Consider the following 26,421-nt stretch of genomic DNA (forward strand, 5'->3'; position numbering starts at 1 on the left):
ATTTGAGTGTTAGAAATTTGATCTCTAGTTGGCAGAGGTATGAACCTTGTCCAAGTAGGACCACAATCCTAAACAGCATAAGTCAGTTACATGCCATAAATTAACCTGTGATCACACTGCGTTAGCTTAACACAGAGCCGACAGGCTTCACTTAGGAGGCAAAGTGTAAAGTTTTTGTGCAGTGAAAACACCACGCAAAAATAATCCACACCAGGTTAAAATAATATATCTTAATTTAATGAACAAAACAAGATCAAAACAATAAAAAACAAAGAGAAGAAGTTGAGATATGATTTTTTTTAACAAATACCTGCAATTGTAGTGTTTAAAAGCTTAAAGCGCCAACCGGTGCTATCTGGTCACACTAAACCAGGGTAAATCCAAACTTCAGGCCAACCACGTTGGAGTATGGGCCAGCTACAGGGAACAACTCTGAAAAGTGCTTATATGGAGGGTTGCATCAACATCAAAGATCCCATGCGAGGAGCGAGTTCCCAATCCGCACAGTCGGGATGCGTTGTAATCGAGCTGCACAGTTGTTGATGTGATGTCCTCAAGGAGCGATGTCGAATCCTTTGTGATAAAGGCAATGCTTCATTGTCGAGTCATGCAGCTGACGATGGAAAAGCAATGCATCTGGTCAAGGGAATGTGTCAGTTCTGAGCCATGCAATTGTTGCTGCGATGTCCTTGTCGGCAGTGGCGATGCATTGGCATTGAGGACAGAAGCAGTGGTCACGATCAGTGCAGTGATGGCAATGTGTGGAATTCTGCAGAATACTGCTGCAGAACACACTTCCAATGGCCCAGGTCTGGATTGGCATCACTTGGCAGGGGAGGACTCACAGTTGGCAGAGTCCATAAGCTGTAGCAGAGCTGAGTGAAGTCTTTGATGTCCCTGAGACTTCAGAACAGTTGGCAAGCCAGAAAGCCCATGGGGTCGCTTTGGTTATGGCGATGTAGAGATGCAGGCCCAGTCCTTCTCACTTCCAGGCAAGGAGGACAGCAGGGTAGGCAGGACAAAGCAGGAGTCCAGCAAAGTCCAGCACAGTCCATCAGAGTAACAGTCTTTTCAGAAGCACAGCAGTCCTTCTGTCCTCCGGTCCAGGTGTGTACTTGTTTGGTGCTGTCTGGGGTCTGGTATTTCTACCCAGTTGTGCCTTTGGAAGTGGGGGAGCCTTCAAAGAGAGACCTTTGAAGTGCACAAAGTCACTGCCCTTCCTTCCCAGGCTCCAGACACACTACAGGGGGTTATGCAGACCTCTGTAAGGGCTCAGGGCCTAACCTATTCAGGTGTAAGTATCATCTCTTTTCTCCCATCCTGCCCAGGATTATCCATCAAGATGTTAATGGCCCATCAGGATGTGGAAGAACCATCAGGCACACTTAGCTTCCTTTGTGTGTGGATGTCTAGAGGGAATGCACAAGAGCCCAGCTGTCAACTACCCAGATGTGTATTCAGAGAAAGACAGAAGCACAGAATGGTTAAAGTAAGAACATGCCAACTTTCTAAAAGTGACATTTTCAGACTTGCAACTTAAAATCCAACCTTACCATCAGTCTTGATTTTAAATTGTGAGTCCAAAGACACCACACTCAAAATGTCTGTCTGGTCCCAGCTGGAAATTATACTCATAAAATGCAATAAGGCAATCACAATGTTAAACCATGGGAGAGATAGGCCTTGCAGTAGTGAAAAACAAATGTAAGAATTTTCACTACCTGTGCATGTACACGTTAAAAGTACATGTCTAACTTTTTAAATACACTGCTCCCTGCTCTTGGGGCTCTCTAGGGCCTACCTTAGGGGTGACTTATATATGATAAAAAGGAAGGTTTGGGACTGGCAAGTGAGTTAACTTGCCAGGTCGAGATGGCAGTTTACAACTATCCCACACAGGGTCTGCAGTGGCCGGCCTTATACATGTTTAATGGGCTACTAATGTGAGTGGCACAACCAGTGCTACAGGCCCACCAGTAGCATTTAATTTACAGGCCCTGGGCACAGGTAGCACACTTTACTAGAGACTTAGAACTAAATGAAACATGCCAATTGCGAATAACCCAATGTTACCATATTTTAAGTAGGGATCATATGCACTTTACCACTGGTCAGCAATGGTAAAGTGCCCAGAGTCCTAAAGCCAAGAAACACAAGGTCAAAAAAGGAGGAGGTGGAAGGCAAAAATGTCTGGATATGACCCTGCAGACAGTGCCAGATGCAACATTCGGGATATCTTCTTGAATGAATATTGCATCAATGTTATTATAAATATGACTTGTAAGGCTTCACAGCACACACAAAGTGCAGTTGACACACCAATGCACATACATTAGGTGAGGACTTAAGTTGTGCATATTTACATCTGGTTTTGTGAGTCATCACAAAAAACTAGAGGTATTTAAAACCTTGAAAATATTCAGGGAATCTCACCTCACACTGATAGAATCACAGCAAACTAGAAGAATTTACTGCATGCTTGAGAATGCGACACTCCCATCTCATTGAATGTGAAAAACAGGTTTTTGCCAATCACCATCCAGAATATTATTGTACAGGTTTTCATAGATTGAAAGATGTGATCTGTCTAAAAAGTATGTTCACATAGATGTTACTGTTGCTTACATTCTGAGTAGAATTCAGGCATGTCATCAGATGACATAACATTCGTAACATGGAAATACTCTCAAGCTACCTGTCAATGTTTTCTCTTGAAAGAAGCAGGCATGCGTTTACAACGCAGCAAAATAACCTTCATATACTTTAACATTACACAATTGATGTTTAACGTAGTTGAGAAATATATCCTATATCCCTTAAAAAACACACTGTTCAGTTATGGATACCCAACACCACTGGAAAATCCCATGAATTTCCCAGTTATGGATAGCTCTGCAAACCATAGCTCGCATATGTGCCATGAAGACCATAACTCTATGATCTCACCATTGATCTAGCAGATGAGTTTTCATGTGACATAAATGATGTCTTGTTAGTGACATGACATATTACATTAACATTAAGAATGGCACGAGTACAGATACTGTTTGATCTTTTTCTGTATCTTTTGACATTTAAAGATTTGGGGTGAAGTCCTCTGAGTGATTCCTATAAGTAATGTGAGGTCATAAGCATTGGATTTTGTGCATTAGGTATAGCTTGCATGGCAGGTGGATGAGCTATGGAATGAGCAGTTAACCAAAACAGTGGAATTTGGGGTTGTTTTTTATTTTATTTCATAAGCTCACTTTAACTGTAGCTTTTACAGAGAATTTCAGAGGGTTTTCTTAAATTGTCATTAAGGCGTTAGGGCCAAAGCTTACCATTTGATCATTCTTAATGTATTTTTTAGATGGAAAGGTAATGGTGTTTCACTGGTCGTTGGGTCGATATATGTGATTCGCATATGTTAGGTGTGGTAATGTATGATAACACGTCTCTATAATATTTAAGCCTACCTCCCACCTTTTGGCATGGCTTTCAAGTGTGTGCAGTGAGATATGACTGCAGGGCAAAGACCTGAGCAAACCCACCCTGTGACAAACCACGTTACACATATGCATGAATCATGGGCAATTGTGGTTTTAAAATATAACTAAAGACATCAGGAAGACAAAAATGTCTAATATATGGATGATGCATAATTAGTGAGAAGCATAACAATAATCATGAGGCAATTGTCATTTCATCCAAAGGGAGCTCTCTCCCAATATGTCCAGTTGAAACATGTAATGATAAAATGCATGCAAAAGTGAACTGCTTCTATAGGTTTTTTCCTCAATACAAGTCTATGGAGTGCAAATTTGTGACAAAAACTATTCGCTGGACAGATTTGCATGAAACCTCCCTCATGAACCCCAAATGACATAAATCTATCCATCCACCTGCTCACCCACCCATCCATCTAATCTATGTCAACAGAACCCTAAGATGGCAATATAGAAGCATACTGTCATATTGCACTTTAGTCCTTTCGTATTTTTATATTACATGTTTATTTCGAGGTAGTTAGCTTAAGGAAGGTCTTTCAAAACTGAGAAATGTTTATTGAAAATAGGAAGTCAAATACTGGACTATGCAATATAATTTCCAGCAGTACAAAGAAGAGAATAATAATTGTATAGTTAAGGAAGTAGACGTTTTTCGGAAAGCACCATTGCATTGCCACAAAGCTTAAGGGTGAAATTGTTGAAGCTGTTCTCTTCAAGGTGCTAACAGTTGGCACTGATTGGAAATAGAAAGTTTTGGCTTTGTTTACCTTTCGTGAAAAGATTGTTCTAAAATAATGGCCAGAGGCTAGGGTCTGTAGAATTACGTGTTTTTGTGGCTGCAGAATATACTGCATAAGTATGGGTTTAGGGTATTCCAAATAATTTTCTGATTTCAACAAAAATGTTGTTTCTAGCTCAGATGGGTCAAAATAATACTGCCAGCGTATTTGTCCAATAATTTGCCTTGTCATGACCAAAAACGAGGTTCTCCAGGACTGCAAAATTCTAGTAGCCCTGATATTGGTAAAGCATTGCAAAGTAGTTTGATATAACCCATATTGCACAGGGCCCTATAATACTTGCCATATTTCATTGAATATGTTTTTTATACTACTGCATGTTGCGCAATAAAAGCACCCGGCAATATAATTGGTGTTTTTACTGCATAAACATGGTACAAAACACATTACATAGGCAGAGGATGTTTTTTCATGGATACCTGTGAAATATGGATATCTTCCAAAGTGAGAAATACATTCCGTCTGCTATCCTTCCCTCAAGCTAGATTTTGCTTGTAGATAATGAGTGCCCAAAAACACGCTCCGTCGTTTTAGAATTGTCCACTGTTTAATTAGCAGCCTTTTCCTGAAAGCTAAGGGAAACTTCAACTTTTTATTTGTGATCAGGGACCATTGTTAGTCATTTTTCGCCGAACGGTGCAGAAGCAGCTTAAAAACTCACTATTAACGTTTGCCGAATGTATAGTAAGCAGTCTTTGATGAAAGCTAAACATTTTTTACTGTAATAATGCCCCATTGTTAGCTCTGTCTAGCTTGCAGATCACTGACGTCTACAGATGTGCAGTGTACTAAAACTCCAACAAGCCAAGCGGGGCAGCCTAGGAACCAATACAGTCATTGGAAAGTAGGTCATACGGGCCCATATTCCCCTGACCATGCTTACCAACAAGGCCAAAGATCACATAAGTGGTTTGTGGCCTCTTCTGCTACACATAACCCGACGTTTATCAAAAGAATGTGAAACAAATTTACCCAAATACAAGTTTCAATCTCTCGAACCCTGCCTTAGAGAAATCTGCCTGTTTCCTTTCTCACGAACAGATTGTTTTTTGCCTGACTAAACTCTCCTTAATAACTGACTGATTCAAAAAGAATGTCTCTCACTTATACAAAACAGGCGTACCAGTGATCGATGGCCAGTCCGTCCAAGGACACAGAGAAGTACAGCACTTGGCAGCATTCATTGGAGCTAGCTACGCAGTCACCTGTAAGAGCCACAAAGAACTAGAGTCTACCAATACCGTCTTCAGTCACAGAAGCAAGTTAAATTAATTAACTATAGTGTGGTTCACAATTTAAGGAGTTCCGTCGGGCTCACTGTAAATTCGCCAACATTTTGCCTAATACGCAACCTGAAGCTGAGTTTCACTGAGGTTGAGTTATATAGAGCCGTCTGTGTCTCGATGTGCAGTGTGCAAAAATGGCGTAATTTGCATTCATATAAATATGCAAAACTATGACAGTATTACGTGAAATTACCACAATTCAGCAAAATGCAAACCCGTCATTTTTTACCTAAATTTTAGTGTGAAATGTGTCCTTGCATCAAAGTTTGGTGCAATGACGCATTGAAACAAAATCACCACAAACAACAGTCGTTCAGATTGTCTCTGTACAATTGTGGAAAATGTTTACAATGAATAGCACCATTCGTGGTAAATATTTATTGCAAATTGTGCGTAATTATGTAAAGTGCCATAATGGCATAATTTCAGGAATTTTGCCTAACACGAATAATGTGAACTTTCTAAAATTATAAGGTGTATTTCTCATGTGCATGACAAATTGCTAGCAAGATTGAGTATTTATATGGGTCAGTGCTGCTGGCTTATTCATAAGGATGTAATTTTTATTAGAATTACGTCGATTTAATGTTGCCCGTGTATTAGATCCGAAAGCTCCTTTTCAACGATGTGGTATTTCTAAAATTGGCTGTAGAGGTATGTTCATTTTCTCCAGCCTTCCATGTCTGTCATTCCTTTAGCTAGTGTTACAGGGGAATACACAGGATGATTAGAGGCCGGTGTGTCCCATAAATTATTTTAAAAATGTATACATTAATATCTTCCTAATAGTACATCACTTTATAAAATTGGAAATACATGTTTTACAGTTTGTGAAACAAATACAATTGTCATTTTTTGACCAGCTAATGTTTCAAAATGCTTTTTTATGTGGCATCTTTAAATTATGTCTAAAATACAATCAATACGATCAACCGTCAGTCAATATCCAAATGTTTGTCACGTGTCCCTGGTTTGCCAAGATGTAACCCAAAATATTAATGGTCTTTTTGGGGGTTGGAAGGAGTAGGATTCAACTGGGAAGAAAAGCTATAGACTTCTGCACTTCACTAAAACTGAGAAGACACTGGCTGTGTCGGGGTACACCAGTAAGCTACAGAGCGGTACTTCTACTGTGCGGGAGAAGCGAGAATTGGATGGACTGAGATTCCTCTCTGCTTTGCACGAAGGAGGCTTTCTTGGATCACTATCCAGTAATCAAAGGCAGCAGAATGTGACCACTGGAAATGTAGAAGAATTCAGCCTATCTATGGAAGACCGGGTTCAGGTGCCTGCATCAGTCTTATCAATAGTCAGACTCACTGTCCACACCCAGACTCCAGCCCTTCCAAAGCTTTGTTTTTAACAATCAGAAGCATCTCCATCATAAGATGCTGTATATTGTAGCCAAATCTGTGGAACCTGGCTCGCCTGGAATCTCTGAATCCTGTCCAACAGGGAGAGAAGAACTGCTCGAAATTGAATGGCAAAAAAAAGTGAGATGCAACTCCAACAGTGTGAGGAGAGACAATTGGAAAAAGTCCTGCGTCAATTTTATGATTGGTCTGAGCAGACAGTAAAATTTTGATGTAGGGACATAGTAAAGTGACGTGGTAAAAAGTTGTAAATTACCCTGCATCAGTTCTATGTGGCTTTTTCGGTGAGAGTGCCTACCCTGCATGCATTGTACTTGGCGCAGGTAAAATGTGATGCAGGGCTTTATAAACGGATGCATTGGGCCCAATGTGTCAGTTTGTAAATATGAAGCAGAGTAGTGCACTGCTAGCGCTGCCACTGCGTAAACAAAAATTATGCAGTGGCAGTAGCAAGGGGCTTGTAAATGAAGCCCTGAGTGTTTACGGGTGTCTTGTCCATATGAGGGCTTGGAAGGGTAGAAGTGAACCACATTTTCTTTGATGTAAAGCAAAAAAGCTTTTCCCACCAGAGGTGATCAGCAGTATAGCATGGATAGTATGCCTGTTTTTATAACTGCACTCGCCAGCTACGCTGCAGCCCAAGCTGCAGAAATGTTGTAGATCCTTACTAATCCTCACTTTCAAGGCAGTGAAGTTGTCTGAGGAGGAAATTACATTATCCTGCAGGAAGGATCTTAGTGTCCATTTTGTTGTTACGAGTAGGCAGGTAAAGGCAACTGGATCCTGTTCTCTGCCTTGTAAACTTATCACAATATTTGTGTTTGTTTAGAAACGTTGCGTTAACGTACCTACCCCTTACCGAACTAAGCTTGAAATTTCCACCATGACTGTATGTTTTCAAGAAATAGAAAGTTGCATGGTCACTTTTTTAATAGAAAAAAAACTGTTTTGCAAGGTGCATTTTTCATATATTCAGGGGTCATTTTTTAATTTGTCCTTAAATAAGTGACCCTTAAATTCCTAAGTATGGATAATAACTTCTAAATAGCACATTTCAGTCTCCACTCACATTGTTTCTAAATCCTGTAAATAATAAGTTACTTTTACCCACCCCGTTGGTTCATAATTTACCAACCTTGAGCGAACGGAATGCTGAGCCTGCCTTACCAGGATTTGAACTTGTGACCTGAATATGGCATACCTCAGCAGTAGGATTTTAACTTAATGAACCCACCTGGCAAACGCTGTGTTCCTTCCTCATGTATGTAACTTCCTGAAGCTTCTTTTGGGCGTAAGTGCAGTGAAACAGAACACACAATGCTCATACCCAGACAGGGTGCGCCTGAATGTCAATTTGGTGCACACTTTAGCTTTTGTGTTACTAGTACTATGAAATGACAGTTACTCATTTACAGAGTCTAATCTAAAAGAAATTGGCTAAATTCAAAAGTACTTTTTTGGTCTCAAAAGCACACATTGCCATAGTAGCCTGGGCACTTAAGGGAACTCCTTTGAGTATGGAGTATCTTCTTGTGAAAGGGCAGAATGCTGCAATTCATAGCAACATCAACCAGTGGATGAGGTGGGCTGACCCACTGCCCATGCTGTATGCTACAGTGATGGAAAAAAATGTCAATGACACAATAGCAAACCAATGGATGAAGAGGGCTGGCTGAAAGTCCCTATAAATTTATTATATATAGTATTTAAGTGAAAGCAAAAAAGGTGTTGGGTAAAAGCGTTAGGGTGCTGCTGAATCCAAACAGAAAAATCTGCAGATTTTCCACGGACTGAAATTCTTCCCTTTTGGAGTTATCATACATATGACAATGCACAATTGTTGTACATTTCAACGCATAAATGTAGTTATTTCTAGGTAAGAGCAAATTATTCGTTTTGTTCTACAGATTAGGAATCTAAACCACTGCACTATGGTGGAACAATACTGCTAAATATAACTAATCCCTGTAGGGGTAGTACAGAACAAGAACTGAAAGATGATCATAGTCTACGAAGAAAACCCCACAAACCAATTTACCAGCATTCAGTGCTGACCACCCTTACTGTCATCATAATCAACTAAATTGCCCCCACGAAGCCAGAAATACATCAGTGTCTGAGGAACCAAAATATTAAAACAGCAAAAGTCAAATGATTCTCCTTTGCTCCTGAAGGTACTAATGCAGTCTGTACAAACAGGGCTCGAAATGTACCAGAATGTACATAAGCACTTCTTACCTGGATGACTATTCAGACTTAGTGAACCAGGCCCAACAATGCAGTTTAGTGGATTTTTCAGTGCTAATCTTGCAATCCGGTTTCAGGGATAAACTCTACCGGTGTTTGTTTACAATGTTTACTTGCTCAACTCAGAGAGTTCCTCAACAGAGAAAGCAATGACTCACACACAAGTTTTCGCCACACACTCATCACTGTTTGAAGTAAATTAATCTCAGAAGTCATGACTCCCCATATTCCCCTTTCACAGAGACGCCTGAAAGCTCAAGACAAAATACATAAGCACTGAACTATTTGCATAACCAACCACAATGAGTTTTGCTATTCTGTGTGGGATGGAGGAAAACGAAAAAAGAAAAGGTAAGGAAAAGAGAAAAAAAAAAAAAAAGGGAAAAGAGAATAGAAAAGAAAAGAAGAAGAAGACAACAAAGAAGACAAAGAAGATGAAGACAAAGAAGAAAAAGACGAGTTCAGGCTACATCTTCATTGGTGTTAAACTTTCATTAGTCTTCTGTGCTTTTGTGTGGTGTTGTTAGAATAATCATTGCCCTACAAAAAGATGGAACAATTGGCCACGTTGTTTCAGCAAGAACTATTAACCCCTTCGCTGCCAGGCCTTTTTCCCCTCAGGTGACAGGCCTTTTTTGGCTATTTTGGACAGTTCACGCTTAGGCCCTCATAACTTTTTGTCAGCATAAGCTACCCACGCCAAATTTGCGTCCTTTTTTTCCCAACATTCTCAGGCTTCTAGCGGTAACCAGAGTTTGTGAGTTCCCCTGAAGGAGACCAAGAAATTAGCCAAAATACAGCAAATATTTCATTTTTTTTAAAAAAGAATGGGAAAAAAGGGCTGCAGGAGAAGGCTTGTGATTTTTTCCCTGAAAATGGCATCAACAAAGGGTTTACGGTGCTATAATCACCATCTTCTCAGCTTTCAGGAACAGGCAAACTTGAATCAGAAAACCCAATTTTTCAACACAGTTTTGTCATTTAACTGGGGCATACCCTATTTTTACTATTTTTTGTGCTTTCAGCCTTCTTCCAGTTAGTGACAGAAATGGGTGTGAAACCAATGCTGGATCCCAGAAAGCTAAACATTTCTGAACAGTAGGCAAAATTCTGAATTCAGCAAGGGGTAATTTGTGTAGATCCTACAAGGTTTTCCTGCCGAAGATAACAGCTGAATTAAAAAAATATTGCAATTGAGGCGAACAAAACAGCCATTTTTCTCCACGTTTTATTATGTAACTTTTTCCTGCAATGCCAGATTTTTTAAAGCAATATACTGTTATGTCTGCTGGACTCTTCTGATTGTGGGGATATATAGGGCTTGTAAGTTCATCAAGAACCCTAGGTACCCAGAGCCAATAAATGAGCTGCACCTTGAAATGGGTTTTCATTCTATACCGGTTAGACAGCAATTCATTTGCTGAAATATAAAGAGTGAAAAATAGGTATCAAGAAAACCATTGTATTTCCAAAATGAGCACAAGATAAGGTGTTTGAGAAACAGTGGTAATTTGCACATCTCTGAATTCCGGGGTGCCCATACTAGCATGTGTATTACAGGGCATTTCTCAAATAGATGTCTTTTTTACACACCGTCTTACAGTTGGAAGGAAAAAATGTAGAGAAAGATAAGGGGCAATAACGCTTGTTTTGCTATTCTGTGCTCCCCCAAGTCTCTCGATAAAAATGGTACCTCACTTGCATGGGTAGGCGTAATGCTCGTGACAGGAAATGCAACATGGACACATCACATTTTTACATTGGAATCTGATGTGTTTTTTTCAAAGGGCCTAGCTGTAGATTCTAGCTCAGCCGGCACCTAGGAAAACCTACCAAACCTGTGCATTTTTGAAAACTTGACACCTAGGGTAATCCAAGATGGGGTGACTTGTGGGGCTCTCACCAGGTTCTGTTACCCAGAATCCTTTGCAAACCTCAAAGTTTGGCCAAAAAAACACTTTTTCCTCACATTTCGGTGACAGAAAGTTCTGGAATCTGAGCGTTCCCCCAAGTCTCCTGATAAAAATGGTACCTCACTTGTGTGGGAAGGCCTAGTGCCCGCTAAAGGAAATGCCCCAAAACTCTATCTGGACACATCACAATGATCAAATACAAAACGACCTGTTTTTGTGTGGGGGGGGCACCTGCGTTTTTGGTCCTGGGCTCAGCAGCCATACAGGGAAACCTACCAAACCCAGACATTTCTTAAACTAGACACCCGAGGGAGTCCAGGGAGGTGTGACTTGCATGGATCCCCCAATGTTTCCTTACCCAGAATCCTCAGGAAACCTCAAATTTAGATAAAGAAAAAAATCACATTTCTTTGTGGGGTCACCACACCGGGACAAATTTCCTACCACCCAACGTTCCCCTCAGCTTCCCGGTAAAAATGATACCTCACTTGTGTGGTGGGCCAAGTGCCTGTGACATGGAAGAGCCAAAAACATGTTGAAATTGAGGGGTAACCAAAGCGGGTCCAAAAGGGCAGTTTATAAAAAAATATTTTTAGGCTGACAAGTGGGGCAGAATTTTTATCGGTATAGATGAGACAATGCTGGGAGGTAGGAATTTTGTGTATTCCTGCAGATTCCGGAAGGTTCCATCACAAAAATGTGGAAAAAATGTGTGATTTCCAGCAAAGGTGGAGATTTGCAGGGCATTGTGGGTAAGAAAATGGTGCAGGTATGCATATGAAGCACACCACCCTGGACTCACCCAGATGTTTAGTTTTCAGATGTGTCTAGGTCTTGTGGATTTTTCTACATGGTAGCGTTCCAAAGTCCAAAAAGTCCAAAAAGTGCAGCCCTCACCATTCCAAGTGGGACGATTTTGAGAGTTAGCCAAGCTCTCATTGCCCAAATGTAAAACCACAACCCAAAATAATCAAATGTCCTCTTGCTTGCCGTGGGATAAAATGTTTTGGTGTGCGGGGGTAAAGGTGAAAGACTGTTACCCCATTCAGTTGGGGTGGAGGCATAACCATGCCCATACTGGTTGGTAGCCACCACCACACTATTTTCTGTTAATTCCCTGGCATCTAGTAGACTTTCTGCCAACCCCCCCTGGGGTGTGGATCGGGGGTAATTGCCCTGTCTGCCCACTGGTGGGCAGAACAACTTTGGCCCCATTTATTTGGGGTGAGGTGTGGCCATACCCCCACCCTCTTATTTTGAAAAAAAAACATCCCTGGTGCCTAATGGCTTCTGCCCCCCCCCCCCCCGGGCTTATCGGCCTCATTAATAAAGGCCGATCTGCCCCCAGGGGGCAGAAAAGGCCTAATAAAAAATTGCCCCCCCAGGGAGCGACCCTTGCCTAAGGGGTCGCCCCCCCTTATAAATATAAATAACATTTTAAAAATCCCTGGTGTCTAGTGGCTTCTGCCCCCCTGGGGGCAGATCGGCGTAATTAATATAGGCTGACCTGCCCCCTGGGGGGGAGAAAAAGCCTAATAAGAAAATTGGCCCCCAGGGGAATAGGCCTAATAAAATTATTGCCCCCGGGCAGCAACCGTTGCCTAAGGGGCCGCTCCCCTTATGACACAAAAAAAGAAAAAAAAAGAATCCCTGGTGTCTCGTGGATTCTGCCCCCCCAGGGGCAGATCGGCCTAATCAATATAGGCCGCCGATCTGCCCCCAGGAGGGGCAGAAAAGGCCTAATTATTATTTGCCCCACGGGGAGCGGCCCTTGCCCAAGGGGCCGCTCCCCTTATGACACAAATAAAAAAATATAATCCCTGGTGTCTAGATGTGATCGGGCTGAAAGGCTTTCCTTTCTTTGATGTCTCTGTCTGCCCCCTCTTCCGATCGTGTGCTGATGTCATCAGACATCACTGTGGGGGGGTGGGGTTGTCGGGGCGGAAGGGGAAGCGATTTCCTTTCCATCCCTGCCCATGGGAGGGGGTGGGAGGCCCATGGGCTGGATCCAGGACGAGGTGATTACGTCTGTTGCGCCTGAGTGCCGCGCCACTGGACGTAATCACCTCATCCTCGGCACCCAAGGGGTTAAAGCAGCAGAGAGCAGTTGTGCTTCCTTTCAGGTCCAAGGACACAAAGTTGCAATCTGACTCCAAGTACTGCTTACCAAGTTAACCCCTCACTGCCTTGGCTTCCTAGTTGACTCCCTAATCCATATCTCGCCCAGCACTGGACTAGATGCTAAAAGAAGCATTGGAGACTAATTGAAAATTGTCACTCTCTCTCTGGCTGCTTTTTTAAAAACATGGGCTTCAATTTCCCTTCCCAATCCTCTCTGCTAATGTGAGACACTTAACAAATTGCACGAAAAGTTATGTTGCGTCACGTATGGTGAGATGTCTTTCGGATTTCAAACGCGCACACACACTCCTTGAGCAGCCGACACATATTAAAAGTGGTGGGGTAGGTGGAGAGAGTGCAGAGGAAGCGCAAAGGGGCATGCTCGGTGGGATGGGGCATTCAGGTGGGTTCGGGAGGGTTTTAACATAAAAAAATAAATAGATAAACTTACCTGGTGTTGCGGGCCACATCACGCTCCTCTTCCTGGTCCTAGCAGCGTCAGAGACTCCTTGTGCAATCCCCATGTTGCTCTCATGCTATTAGCAAGCATGAGAGCAGCATGGAGATTGGCCTGACTGGGCTGGTTTACCGCTCGCTCAGGCACAGGGAGTCTGTACTGTTTCTCCAACCTGGCTGGCAGATACAGCTGGGTTGGAGAAACCTAAGTGTGCATGTCTGTTTAGTCGGTCTAGAATGGCTGGTCAAACAGACATACGCTCTTAAGTGCACTCACTCCTCTTCTCCCCTCCCTAGGCCCAGCCCTGCTCCTCCCTGCACATGCTGGCTCAGAGCCAGCAGCTGAAAAATAAAACAAAATATCATTTTATTTTTCAGCAGCTAGCTCTGAGACGGTGGGCGATGCTCCTTCACCATTGCAAGGGAGCTGCCACTGACACACTCTCTCCCTCTCTGCTTTGAAAGTGTTAAAAAATATTGGTTATTTTACAAAATATTATGCTTTCTCTCACTTTTGTCTCCCATTCCACTGCCCTTTATTCCCTTTCATGTGCCGCGCTTGACGTATAATGTATTTTGACATTCAAAAATGTTGACGCCCATAAGTGACTAAAGGAGCATCATTTTAATGCCGACTTTGAGCAGGCATTGACAATGACGCCAAAAATTGTGCAGTGAAATCTTTTAAATTTAATTGTGCCATTTTTGCGGGACTCCTAGCGCTGGAACGCCCCCTCTTGCATACATTATGCCTGGTGCAGGCATAATGTGGCACAAGGGGTTACAAAGTGGTGCAATGCATGGTTTACACCACTTTGTAAATATGGCGTAGCCAAAAAGCCACTTTAGCACCACCTTAGTGTCACAAAAATGACACTATAGTGGCGTTAAGGTGGCGCTAGGGTATCTTAAACATGTCCCCTTGTTTTTCCCAGTCTTTGATTATCCTAATTTTTCCTTAAAAAGGGTTTGTTTGGGTAGAAATACATTGTTATTAGTAAAGTCAACCATAACCACTGTGTTATGTCCTGAATTGTGCGTTTATGCTTCCCCAGACCAAGCACTCTTAAAAAATACCTACCAGTATGGATGACATGTGAATCCTACACCTCGTAGTCCCCTTTGTCAACATTTTGTATATGCTGATTTACACACACATGATTGATGGTCTCAGTATTTGTGTGTGATTTAAAGTGCTACATTGGTAAGAGAGGCACTGTAAAAGAAATAAAATACATTTGAGAGAGGGACTTTGGAGAGATGAGAGGCACTGTTGAAAGGAGATGGCGAGGGAGTCATTGAAAAACCCTATTAAAGACTGCTGTATCCTAGTGCACTGCAAGGTCATCATTTACTATACTTTAAAAATTAATACAATTAAATATTAATGAAAAATGTTTTGTAGAATGCAATGTTTTTGCCATTTTTTCCAAACTTTTCCTGGTGGTGGGGAGGACACCCCATTGTAGTGATCGGGCTCGCCCACTATGCACCGTATGGGGACTGGTTTGACAAAATTTGCCAGGGCTGCTTTGGGTTCCCAGTCCAGCATTGCCCTTAGTCGCTCAAATAAGTCCAGTTCATTTTTTTTAAGTGGGGTCCATGAAGGTATGACAGGTTGGTAGGAGGAACAGAGTGTTACTTTGTGATTTGGGGTAGTGGGGATGGCAGCCATTCCCAATCGCAGATTAAATGTTTCAGTTCCCAATGTGAAGAACTCCCTGATTGGACTCCAGATAAGTTTGATGAATGTACCACTCACCAACCTGAATTCTCTAAAGGATGCTGAGTTCTAAAATGAACATAGCAAGTGTGCTGGAGGGTTCCATTAAGATGCTGGCCACTGCATAAGAGCTTAACCATATTTTTGAAAGCTACATCCGCCTTGTGGGCACCTTCTGCTGTGTCACATAAGATCTTGCCTTGGCCAAGCATGATGTCACTGCAAGGGCTACCTCTAAACACCAGCATGGGCCATCAGTAAAGACACCTCACATAGAGGGAGGTATTCTTTAGTGGACACAGCATACTGACTGCCAGGATACAGTCGGTTGTGTAGAAGGGGAAAATATCTGGTTGTCAAGTTACTGAATTTTATTTCCGTTTTGTACCATTCCAAACATGACCGGAAATTAAGGAGGTGAGCAGGGAATACCACACGCTCCCTGTGAAAGTCTAACCAGAACTCTCTTGTCTCTGGCAGTTTTTGCTGACATGGAGCCGTTTTGTGGAAATATCGGAAAAATCAGCAGCTCTGATGGTTTTGCACAAAAAAATCACTAAAAGTTCAAAATGTCATTGAAAGTAGCTGCCGTACTTGTAATACCAGACCATCCTTTTCGACATATTTTTGGCATGGTTAGATCGGGATGAACTGTGGTTGTTGTCTTGTCCCAGTGTTCGCTAAAAAGTTATGCAATGTTGTGAGGTAGTTTTCCTATAATGTGTACTTCAATGAATATGTCCTTTGAGTAACAGGTGGAATTAAAAAAAAAATAGTAAATGTGTTTTTAAAAGGAGCTAATATGAATCTGATTGGACGGCAAAGGTGAAGCGATGTGAATAAAAGAGCCCAAGTTCCTCGGGGTGAGAGAAAAACAGGTGTCACCCTGCTTGTGAAACAGCAGACTCGGACCCTGGCAAAGTGTGAAAGAAATATTTGGGAGGTGATGGCATGATGAGAATTTCCTGTAGTTTGTCAAGGATTAGGGGAAACATTCTACCTAGGTGACGCCAGCGTTGGACTCTTTGAGAAACGAATGTGGAAAAATCACTTGCCCTCAAAAACTAAGGGCCTGATTTGTACTTTTTTAGCGCCGCATTTGCGTAATTTTTTTGACGCAAAAGAGCGCAAACAAAATATAAATGAATTTCGTAAGTTTGCGCCACTTTTGCCTCAAAAAATTACGCAAATGCGGCGCAAAAAAGTATAAATCAGGCCCTAAGGGCTTTGGCTCTTTTAAAATGAACCCTAATGATGCTGTGTACATATTTTGAGGCTAGTAGTGGAACGACATGACAAATTATCACCAAAGTATATTCACTACTTATGACGATATAATGGTGTTTCCTGAATACATTTTGGTTAAAAAAAAAAAACAACGGCAGAAATACACCACATCGCTGCAGGAAGGGCAGAAATTTAACACCCCCCCCATTGTGTGAGTGCTAAATCCTGCCTAGGATCTTCATTGCAACCCATCAGAAACCAGTCCTGATTGCCATCACCCTGGAATATAGTGTACTTCTTTCTATTCAGCATCTTTGATCACCTTCATGTCTGCTCCCCACTTCCCCAACACATCAGGCGAGTTTTCTGTATCTCTCTCACTGGGTCCTGACCCACATTGCATCCTTCATAGTTTTAATTCAATGTGTGTGGTTACTTCACCTTTGCAAACTCTGAAACCATTAGAAGTTGACCCAATACCTGTAAGGTGGTTTGATGCAGCCTGTGCGACTGCACACAAGCAACAAAAGTCCACCCTCCGTTCTACAGCTAGATGTCCGTTACAGATAAAGCAAACTCGCGGAAACTATAACGTTGAACTGGAGGAGCACAAGGCAATTAAAAGGCAGAAGGCCTGGGAAGATCTGTTGGAAGCAGGAGGGGTAAGGGACTACATGCAGTTTTAGGAGGAAACAACCACTCATTCGTCTCAGACCAAGGTACCCCCATAACGGAGTCCTTAAAACACGCGAATGTCTGCGTACAGCACTACACAGACGTCTTTCACACTGCTCTTTCAGAATCCATGTCACAAGATGAGGGGATACTTTTGGAGCTAGACGCACAAGCTTTTAGTAATTCAATAAATGTAGAGAAAACGGCTAGGGCTATATTGAGGAGCTCTGCTGGAAAGGCCCCTGGGCCCAACGGTGTTCCTGTCAACATTTGTAGATCCAATGTACCACTCTGGGCCCCACTCCTAACAAATATATTTAAAAACTCAATAATAGGCCAGCTCCCAGAATCCTGGAGAAAAGCCATCGTTGTTATATTCAGATAGTGCAGCAGACGTCTGCCCAGCTGTTACTACCAATTTACTTAATATATTACAGCGCTAAGATCCTTGGGAGGGTTATTCTATCAAAGCTCGAGGAACATACGCTTCTCACTGAAGTTCAGGTTGGCTTTTGCCATGGGATAAGTACAATCGAGCAATGTTTAAATCTATATCTAGTAGCTGGAAAATATGTCCTAGCAAAAAAGGGGGCACTCCACCTAGGATTTATGGACCCGTTGAGCGCATTTTACCTGGTCAAAATGGGGGTTGATAAAGTTCTGCTATTTTTTTATTTTTATAAAATGCATCCATGCTGAAATTCGGTATCAATAAGTTATGGGGGTCACAGGAGAGCTAGCAACATCTGTCAAAATTCAGAGAGGCTTCCATCAAAAATGCTTCTTGGCACCATTTATTTTCCAGTTATAAATCAATAACATTAATAAACATTCACTCGATTCCGGCTCTGATATGCCAAAGATGGGAAACCATTTTGCCCCAGTTTTGCCTGACGCTGATGATGCGGTGCTCATGGTAAGAATTGTGACCGGGCTTCAAAACATATTGAATTCTTTTTTTTTCATGGAAAGTTTAAGACATAAACGTATACTATACGAAATCATCTGTGAAAACTTGTGTCCCAGCAAAAGCAAGAACAAAGAATTATTACCTGGATTGGTCAAGGTTGGGTAGAACAAATACTTTTAATTATTTAGGTATCTTATTTAATTCTTCCTTGACCTAGTCACCCAGGACAAAGCAAAGAAATCAACATTTTATTAAAACAAATTACTCAGTGTTTACATTTGTACATAAATTGCGTCAGAAACCAGTTAACGAATGAATTACTGTTCACAAAAGTAATTGTTTACCCATGGATTCTTGTGGGGCTGGTATCTGGGGCTACTCAAATTTAGAAATCCTTCAACACACAGAAACTAGTTTTGTATGCAGAATATTGTCAACCCCAAGAAGCACAACCTTGATTATAGGCCACCAGGAAATAAGCCTCGCATATATGTGCAGTATGATTGGGTTTGCACCGCACCGCTGAGTTTGTGGATACATTGCTGTGACCAGAAGGAAGCGGACCTGGTCAGAGCTTTTTGGCAGACTGCCTATCATTGGATCATGTATCCCATGGTTTGCATGTGTTAAAAGAATGTTTTATCTTGTGGGAGCTCTATACACGTGCGACACCCCCGGGTCAATTGAAACGAGCTGTGAAGATAAAACCAAATTGCTCTTAGAACACTGCGTGAAGTTAAGGTGGGAACGGGCATCATCTTTGTCTAGTGTTCTTGACTATTCTATTATTTGCACGTCTGCTAGTCCAGAACCTTATTTATCAATTAGAACACATCCTAGACATCATTTTTATCTAACTGGTAGTAGGCTAAACACTGCACTATTGCTTTTCCTATGCAGGGAACATTACTTAGCACATTGCCACTGTGTCCATGCAACAGTGTATCCAGGCTAAGCACGTCACTTTGTGCTTTTTTGCACTTTATTTTTTACATCAAGTCACTCATGTTTGGTCCCTATTTTACGTAAGAGTAAAATAAGATCACGTAAACTTGCCCTAATAAGTTTACAGAAATTAGACACATGAAATACCTGTTTTGAGGTTTTACTTTTTCTAAAGAGAGCAATTACTATCAGGAAAAGATATGCATCAGGCATATGCATTTTATGAGCTTTTAGTTTCCAATTTAATAAAAAAACTTTTATATTGTATCTTTTGCTATAGCTCTATCTGTATATTTTATTGGTATGTGTTGTGACGCGTTGTTCTTTGATGGCTGTTTTATAGCTGAAGAAAGATATATTGAAAATCAAAGTGACTTTAACCCTTTCCGTCCCAAGACCTCACAAAGTAAGGTCATAGCTATCATGTTCCATTTCACAAAGTCCACCAAAGATGATACTTTTTCAAGCACATCACTCATCTATGGTGGAACATATTTCAATAGGACCTTTTCCAACCAAGAAGCATAGCTATAATTGGCCGTGCCCTCGCCATCAATCTGGTATATTCTCATATATCTAGTTAGCATCTATTTACATCTGGGGCCAGAACATAGCCCATGACAACCATTGCATGTTTATCCACTCTAAGGAACGATTCACACAGTTACAGTAGGTCTATGCATTAACTACTAGTAACTAAGATGGGCAGTAATATTTACAGATATTTCATAAGGCTATACCCCATTGATAAATAACCCGCATGACGTTGTTTGTAGGAAAATCTTGGGAGGGACCACTATCCCACAATAAGACACCTCGTTCTGCATTTAAGCTTTAACAGGACTCATCTGGAACCCAATAAAGTGTATTCTGATGTAAGTACAGAAGTTCTATTGAGATTTACCATCTTACATTGAGCAGCCCGACCTAGGAGTGAGAGAGGCATCTTTCAGATGAAAAAAAAAATCGTCCTTATCTCTCCTAACACATACTCCATGAAAAATTTACCTTCCCCTTTCATCTACCATTTTTTATCCATTGATCTGTTTTGTCATTCACATTTCTCTTCTGCACACTACAGGACACATGATGGGGCAGTTGAGTAGGCTAACTTCACCATGAGTAACATTTTGATCAGTCACATAGAGCACATACACACACAAAGTACTTGCCATAATGATGTGACCTTTTTGAGACCTAGAAGTATTTTTGCTTTTATGCATTTTTTATATTAGTGAGGGTTCGGCAATTCCGTCACTAATCAAGTTTTGCAAAAACAATGATGAACCAACACGGCATTGACAATGCCAAAAGATTGCGAGTTCACGCCATTTAGGGGCATATTTATACTCCGTTTGCGCCGGCATTGCGTCGTTTTTTTTGACGCAATTCCGACGCAAAACTAACTCCATATTTATACTTTGGCGTTAGACGCGTCTAGCGCCAAAGTCCATGGAGTTAGCGTCATTTTTTAGCATGGATACCTACTTTGCGTTAATTATATGCAAGGTAGGCGTTCCCGTCTAAAAAATCGACTCCGAGGCATGTGCGTCGGATTTATACTCCCGGGAGTGGGCGGGTCAAAAAAAATGACGTACGGCCGTTTTTGCGCCGTTTTTTAGCGCCTGCAAAAGGCAGGCGTTAAGGGACCTGTGGGCTCTGAAGGAGCCCAGAGGTGCCCTCCCATGCCCCCAGGGACACCCCCTGTCACCCTTGCCCACCCCAGGAGGACACCCAAGGCTGGAGGGACCCATCCCAGGGACATTAAGGTAAGTTCAGGTAAGTGTTTTTTAAAAGTTTTTTTTGTGGCATAGGGGGGCCTGATTTGTGCCCCCCTACATGCCACTATGCCCAATGACAGAAGTCCCCTGGGCATGGCCATTGGGCAAGGGGGCATGACTCCTGTCTTTGCTAAGACAGGAGTAATTTCAATGGGGGTTGGGAGTGAAAAAAAATGGCGCAAATCGGGTTGAGGCGAAAAAATTGCCTCAACCTGACTTGCCCCATTTCTTGACGCACAAGACCCATATCCCCCTACGCCGGCGCTGCCTGGTGTACGTCGTTTTTTTTAACGCACACCAGACGGCGCCGGCGGCTAACGCCGGCTAACGTCATTCGATAAATACGGCGCCCGCATGGCGCTTCAGAATGGCGTTAGCCGGCGCTAATTGTTTTGACGCAAAACTGCGTTAGCGCAGTTTTGCGTCAAAAAGTATAAATATGGGCCTTAATTTAAGGTACAGTGGCCCATATTTACTCCTTCAGAGCCCACAGGTCCCTTAACGCCTGCCTTTTGCAGGCGCTAAAAAACGGCGCAAAAGCGGCCGTACGTCATTTTTTTTGACCCGCCCACTCCCGGGCGTGAATTTTGCCCGGGAGTATAAATCCGACGCACATGCCTCGGGGTCGATTTTTTAGACGGGAACGCCTACCTTGCATATAATTAACGCAAAGTAGGTGTCCACGCTAAAAAATGATGCTAACTCCATGGACTTTGGCGCTAGACGCGTCTAACGCCAAAGTATAAATATGGAGTTAGTTTTGCGTCGGAATTGCGTCAAAAAAAACAACGCAATTCCGGCGCAAACAGAGTATAAATATGCCCCAGTGTCTCACAGTTCTCCCACTAAACATGCATCTAGGGATTCAAGGGGTTTTGCATGCATCTTTCAAGCTCCTTATTTTACTCCAGATGAAATCGATTAGTCTCTGTATGGGGGTTTAAGCACAACCAAACTTCAGGTAAAAGGCTTCAACCCGACAATATCCCACAAGCACGTCAAAAGCTAAGAAAGGAAAACAAAGTGGTTGTTTCCATAGCAACTGAAAGTAAAATCGTAAAATAAAACACATTAATCTTGGAGGAACGTACATCATCTTGAATTAACTTTTGATATGTTTTCCCTCCATCAGAACCAAGACTGTAATGTTTTCAAGAGCGACTTTCAAGACAAGCAGCTGATCTTTGGTCACAGTTTCTGAAGAAGGTATAATAAACTGCAAACATCCATAAAACATTGCGCTGTAAGGTAATTAAAGTTAACGAAATATCAGCCAACTTACTTTAAATACACTGCTGAGGTTAATGTCTCTCTTTTGATTCTAATGAACGTGTGTGTATTTGAATGAAGTGGTACTGTCTAGAATGTTCGTAATGATTTAAATGCTAATTTAGTGGCTATTGTTCACGTCATTTCACCTCGACTTAAACTATTGCCCCTTTAATTAAAAACGAATTCACAAGCTCTTCCTCTGCTACCATTTTGTAGCTTTTCTTCTCGGTTCATACTTGTAATGGCTACTGAGGCTGTGAGCATCGGTTTGACAGGAAACAGGGACGCATACACAGTGAAATGTTTTTCGCAATTCAACTATAATTCTGTTTTCCAACGGGAGCAGTAGAATATGTGGAGAAACTGTGCATGCTTTTATTTTGCCCTTCTAAAATGAGACTATTATTATTGCTGTATGAAAGTCAATAAAATAATTTCTTATTTTGCACTTGTGAGCCCTACTTGATAGGCTTAAAGGGTTTACTTTGTTATAAGCTCCACGGTGTGGCGACACCGCCTGGGTGCTCAATAACCAACGTCCTCACAGCTCTCTTCCCCAACACCAGTGGTCTAACAAAAGTTGTATTACCACAAAAGAAAACCTTAAAACACCTATAACCAGTAATAGCCTCAACTGTTACAAAAAAACAATAGTGACCCATAAAAAGCACCCGATTGAAAACTCTGAATGCTAAGCAGAAAGATTCTTCAGAACATCGGATAAGCATAGCTTTCTTGTGCTTTTATGGTGGCGGTCCTACTCGTGTTTATTTTTTATTTTCTAGAGGTGAAGGATTGTTGTGAAACAGCATCTGGCTGCTGTACCTTTTTAATTACAAAATATTATATTATATTATATATATATATATATATATATATATATATATATATATATATATATATATATATATATATATATATATATTTTAGTTTAACCCCTTAGCTGCTGAGCCTTGCCATCCCCCCACCCCCAGTGCTGAGTCCCTTTTTTGGCTATTTGGGGTAGTTCACGCTTAGGCCTTCATAACGTTTGGTCCACATAAGCTATCCACGCCAAATTTGCGTTCTTTTTTTCCAGCATCCTAGGGATTCTAGAGGTACCCAGAGTTTGTGGGTTTCCCTAGAGAAGACCAAGAAATTAGCCAAAATACAGCAAACATTTTGTTTTTTTCAGAAAAATGGGAAAAAAAGGGCTGCAGAAGAAAGCATGTGTTTTTTTCCCTGTAAATAGCACCAACAAAGGGTTGGCGGCGCTAAAATCACCATCTTCCCAGCTTTCACAAACAGGCAGACTTGAATCAGAAAACCACATTTTTCAACACAATTTTTTTGGCATTTTACTGGGACAAACCCCATTTTTGCTATTTTTTTGTGCTTTTAGCCTCCTTCCAGTTAGTGACAGAAATGGGTGTGAAATCAATGCTGGATCCTGGACAGCTAAACATTTCTGAAAAGTAGACAAAATTCTGAATTCAGCAAGGGATCATTTGTGTAGATCCTACAAGTTTTTCCTAAAGCAAATACCAGCTGAAATAAAAAAAATATTGAAATTGAGGTAAAAAACATTCATTTTGCTCCACGTTTTACTCTGTGACTTTTTCCTGCAAAGTCATATTTTCAAAGGTATATACCGTTATGTCTGCTAGACTCTTTTGGTTTCAGGATGTATAGGGCTTGTTGGTTCATCAAGAACCCTAGGTACCCAGAGCCAATAAAGGAGCTGCACCTTGAAATGGGTTTTCATTCTATACCGGTTATACACCAATTCATTTGGTGAAATATAAAGAGTGAAAAATAGGTGTCAAGGAAACCTTTGTATTTCCAAAATGGGCACAAGGTAAGGTGTTGAGAAGCAGTGGTTATTTGCACATCTCTGAATTCCGGGGTGCCCATACTAGCATGTGAATTACAGGGCATTTCTCATATAGATGTCCTTTTTACACACTGTCTTACATTTGGAAGGAACAAACTGTAGAGAAAGACAAGGGGCAATAACACTTGTTCTGCTATTCTGTGTTCCCCCAAGTCTCCCGATATAAATGGCACCTCACTTGCATGGATAGGGCTAATGCCTGCGACAGGAAACCCAACATGGACACATCACATTTTTACATTGAAATCTGACGTGTTTTTTGGAAAGTGTCTAGCTGTGGATTTTGGTGTCTAGCTCAGCCGGTACCTAGGAAAATCTACCAAACCTGTGCATTTGTTTAAAACTAGACACCTAGGGGAACCCAGGATAGGGTAACTTGTGGTGCTCTCACCAGGTCCTGTTACCCAGAATCCTTTGTAAACCTTCATATTTGTAAAAAAAACACCTTTTTCCTCACATTTCAGTGATAGAAAGTTCTGGAATCTGAGAGGAGTCACACATTTCCTTCCACTCAGCATTTCCCCAAGTCTCCCGATAAAAATGGTACCTCACTTGTGTGGGTAGGCCTAGTGCCCGTGTCAAGAATAGATCACACAACGGTCAATGTAGGTCCTTGCATGAGGGCAATTGTTGACCCTGGGGTGATCCATTCCAGACAAAGGCACTAGGTACAGGCCCTCAAGTGGGGTAGCATTTTTATTAGGACAGGTGGGGAAACACTGGGTGGTAGGAATTTTGTGGATCCCAGCATATTCCTGTAGTTTGTGTGACAGAAATGGAGAAAAAAAATAGTTTTTATTCAACATTTCACCTTTGCAGGGTATTTTGGGTAAGAAAACTTTGAGGAATTCCACACAAGTCACACCTCTGTGGCCTAGTTTCTAAAAATGTCTGGGTTTCATAGGTTTCCCTATATAGCCGCTGAGCCTAGGACCAAAAACACAGGTGCCTGCCTTACAAAACCAGGTTGTTTTGTGATAGATAATTTTGTTGTCACCACAATACGATTTGGGCAGTGGAATTTGGGGCTGAACTAAATTGGGGAGCTCCCAAGAGAGCACTCTCTCTGTGCTTGCTGCCACAGGCACCTGCTCTCTGGGTTGGGCTAACCAACTATTGTCCCGCTGCACAGACTGTGCTTGCGAAGGGACAGCAGGATTGTCCTCGTCAAATCCCTCATAATCACTGGAAGAGGACTTATGGAATGGGACTCTGACTGAAAAATCATTAACAGAGTATGCGCCATTGTCCTATCCCTCAGATGCTGTCTCAGTATCTGCAGTCTCAGTCTCTGATCCTACGTCAAAGCTGTCCTCCATAACCCGAGCGAGGGCTTGAGGAGCAGTCATCCAACGAGATGCCATCTCTGCTACTGGCTAAACTGTCGCTCTAAAACACTAGCTATGTAGAGAGTCACAAAATTGCTGGTGGGTGTGTGTGTGTGATACGTGCAACAGTAGAGGTCACCTTACCTTCGCTTCTTCCCTCAATCAGCATGTTCTCTCAAGACACTCAAATAAAGACATACTATGACTTCACCTTGTCATACATATATATGTGTGTAAAGAGATCACTTTATATGTGGGTGTGGTTTTCCTGGGGACTGATCGCAGCCCCCAGGGAAACCACACGTGTTGACAAAAGTGATCACTCTATATATTTTTTGAATAGCTGTATGGTTTCCCAGGGAAACCACACAACAATTTAAAAAAAATATAGCCCCCACAGTGGGTGGCCCTGCTCACAGACGACCCCTTGGCAATTTCATTTATTGATTTTTTTTATTTTTTACTTTTTTAAAGCCCTGGGGGTGTCGTGATAGAGCGCAATCACACCCGTCTCCCCCACCAGGGGTAAACCTACCTTATTTTTTATTTATTGCCCCCAGGTGGCGGGGGGGAGTCCATTTTCCGACGGGGCTGACCCCCCTAAGTGAAATCCCTGGTGTCTAGTGGAGTTTCAGGAAGGTCCTGTTTGACAGGGAGAATCTTAGAGCCTTAGATTCATTTTCTGCCCGAGAACGCCTACCTTGCATCTCATTAACGCAAGGTAGTTTTCCGCAGGCAAAAAATGACGTTAACACCAATATTTTGACGCTAGATGGGTCTAACGTCAAAATATAAATATGGAATTAAGTTTGCAGCGGATTTAGGTAAAAAACAAAATTACGCAAATCTGGCACAAACAAAGTATAAATATGCCCCTTTGTTTCTTAACTGGATTACATAACCCCTTAACATTCCATGAAATAATACGAAGACTGGTCATTGGTGAAACAATAGGAAACATTTAGACAATAAGATCATAAGTAAACATAAAATGCAGACA

At 41.8% G+C, this 26,421-nt stretch overlaps 1 protein-coding gene across 3 annotated transcripts in view; it reads left to right on the top strand.

The window, feature by feature from the left end:
• Positions 1 to 26,421, top strand: part of LOC138295845 (neuroblast differentiation-associated protein AHNAK-like) — a 236,997-nt gene that overhangs the window by 77,482 nt on the left and 133,094 nt on the right. The window contains exons 1-2 of one of the 3 annotated variants that reach the window (XM_069234423.1): positions 1,470 to 1,489; positions 22,081 to 22,196. The gene's annotated coding sequence lies outside the window, so the exon portion shown is untranslated. Of the gene's footprint in view, positions 1 to 1,469; positions 1,490 to 22,080; positions 22,197 to 26,421 lie in introns of those variants that run through there. The other 2 variants (XM_069234421.1, XM_069234422.1) reach the window with 2 other exon arrangements.

This window comes from Pleurodeles waltl, chromosome 5 (genome assembly GCF_031143425.1).
Source record: "Pleurodeles waltl isolate 20211129_DDA chromosome 5, aPleWal1.hap1.20221129, whole genome shotgun sequence".
NCBI lineage: Eukaryota > Metazoa > Chordata > Amphibia > Caudata > Salamandridae > Pleurodeles > Pleurodeles waltl.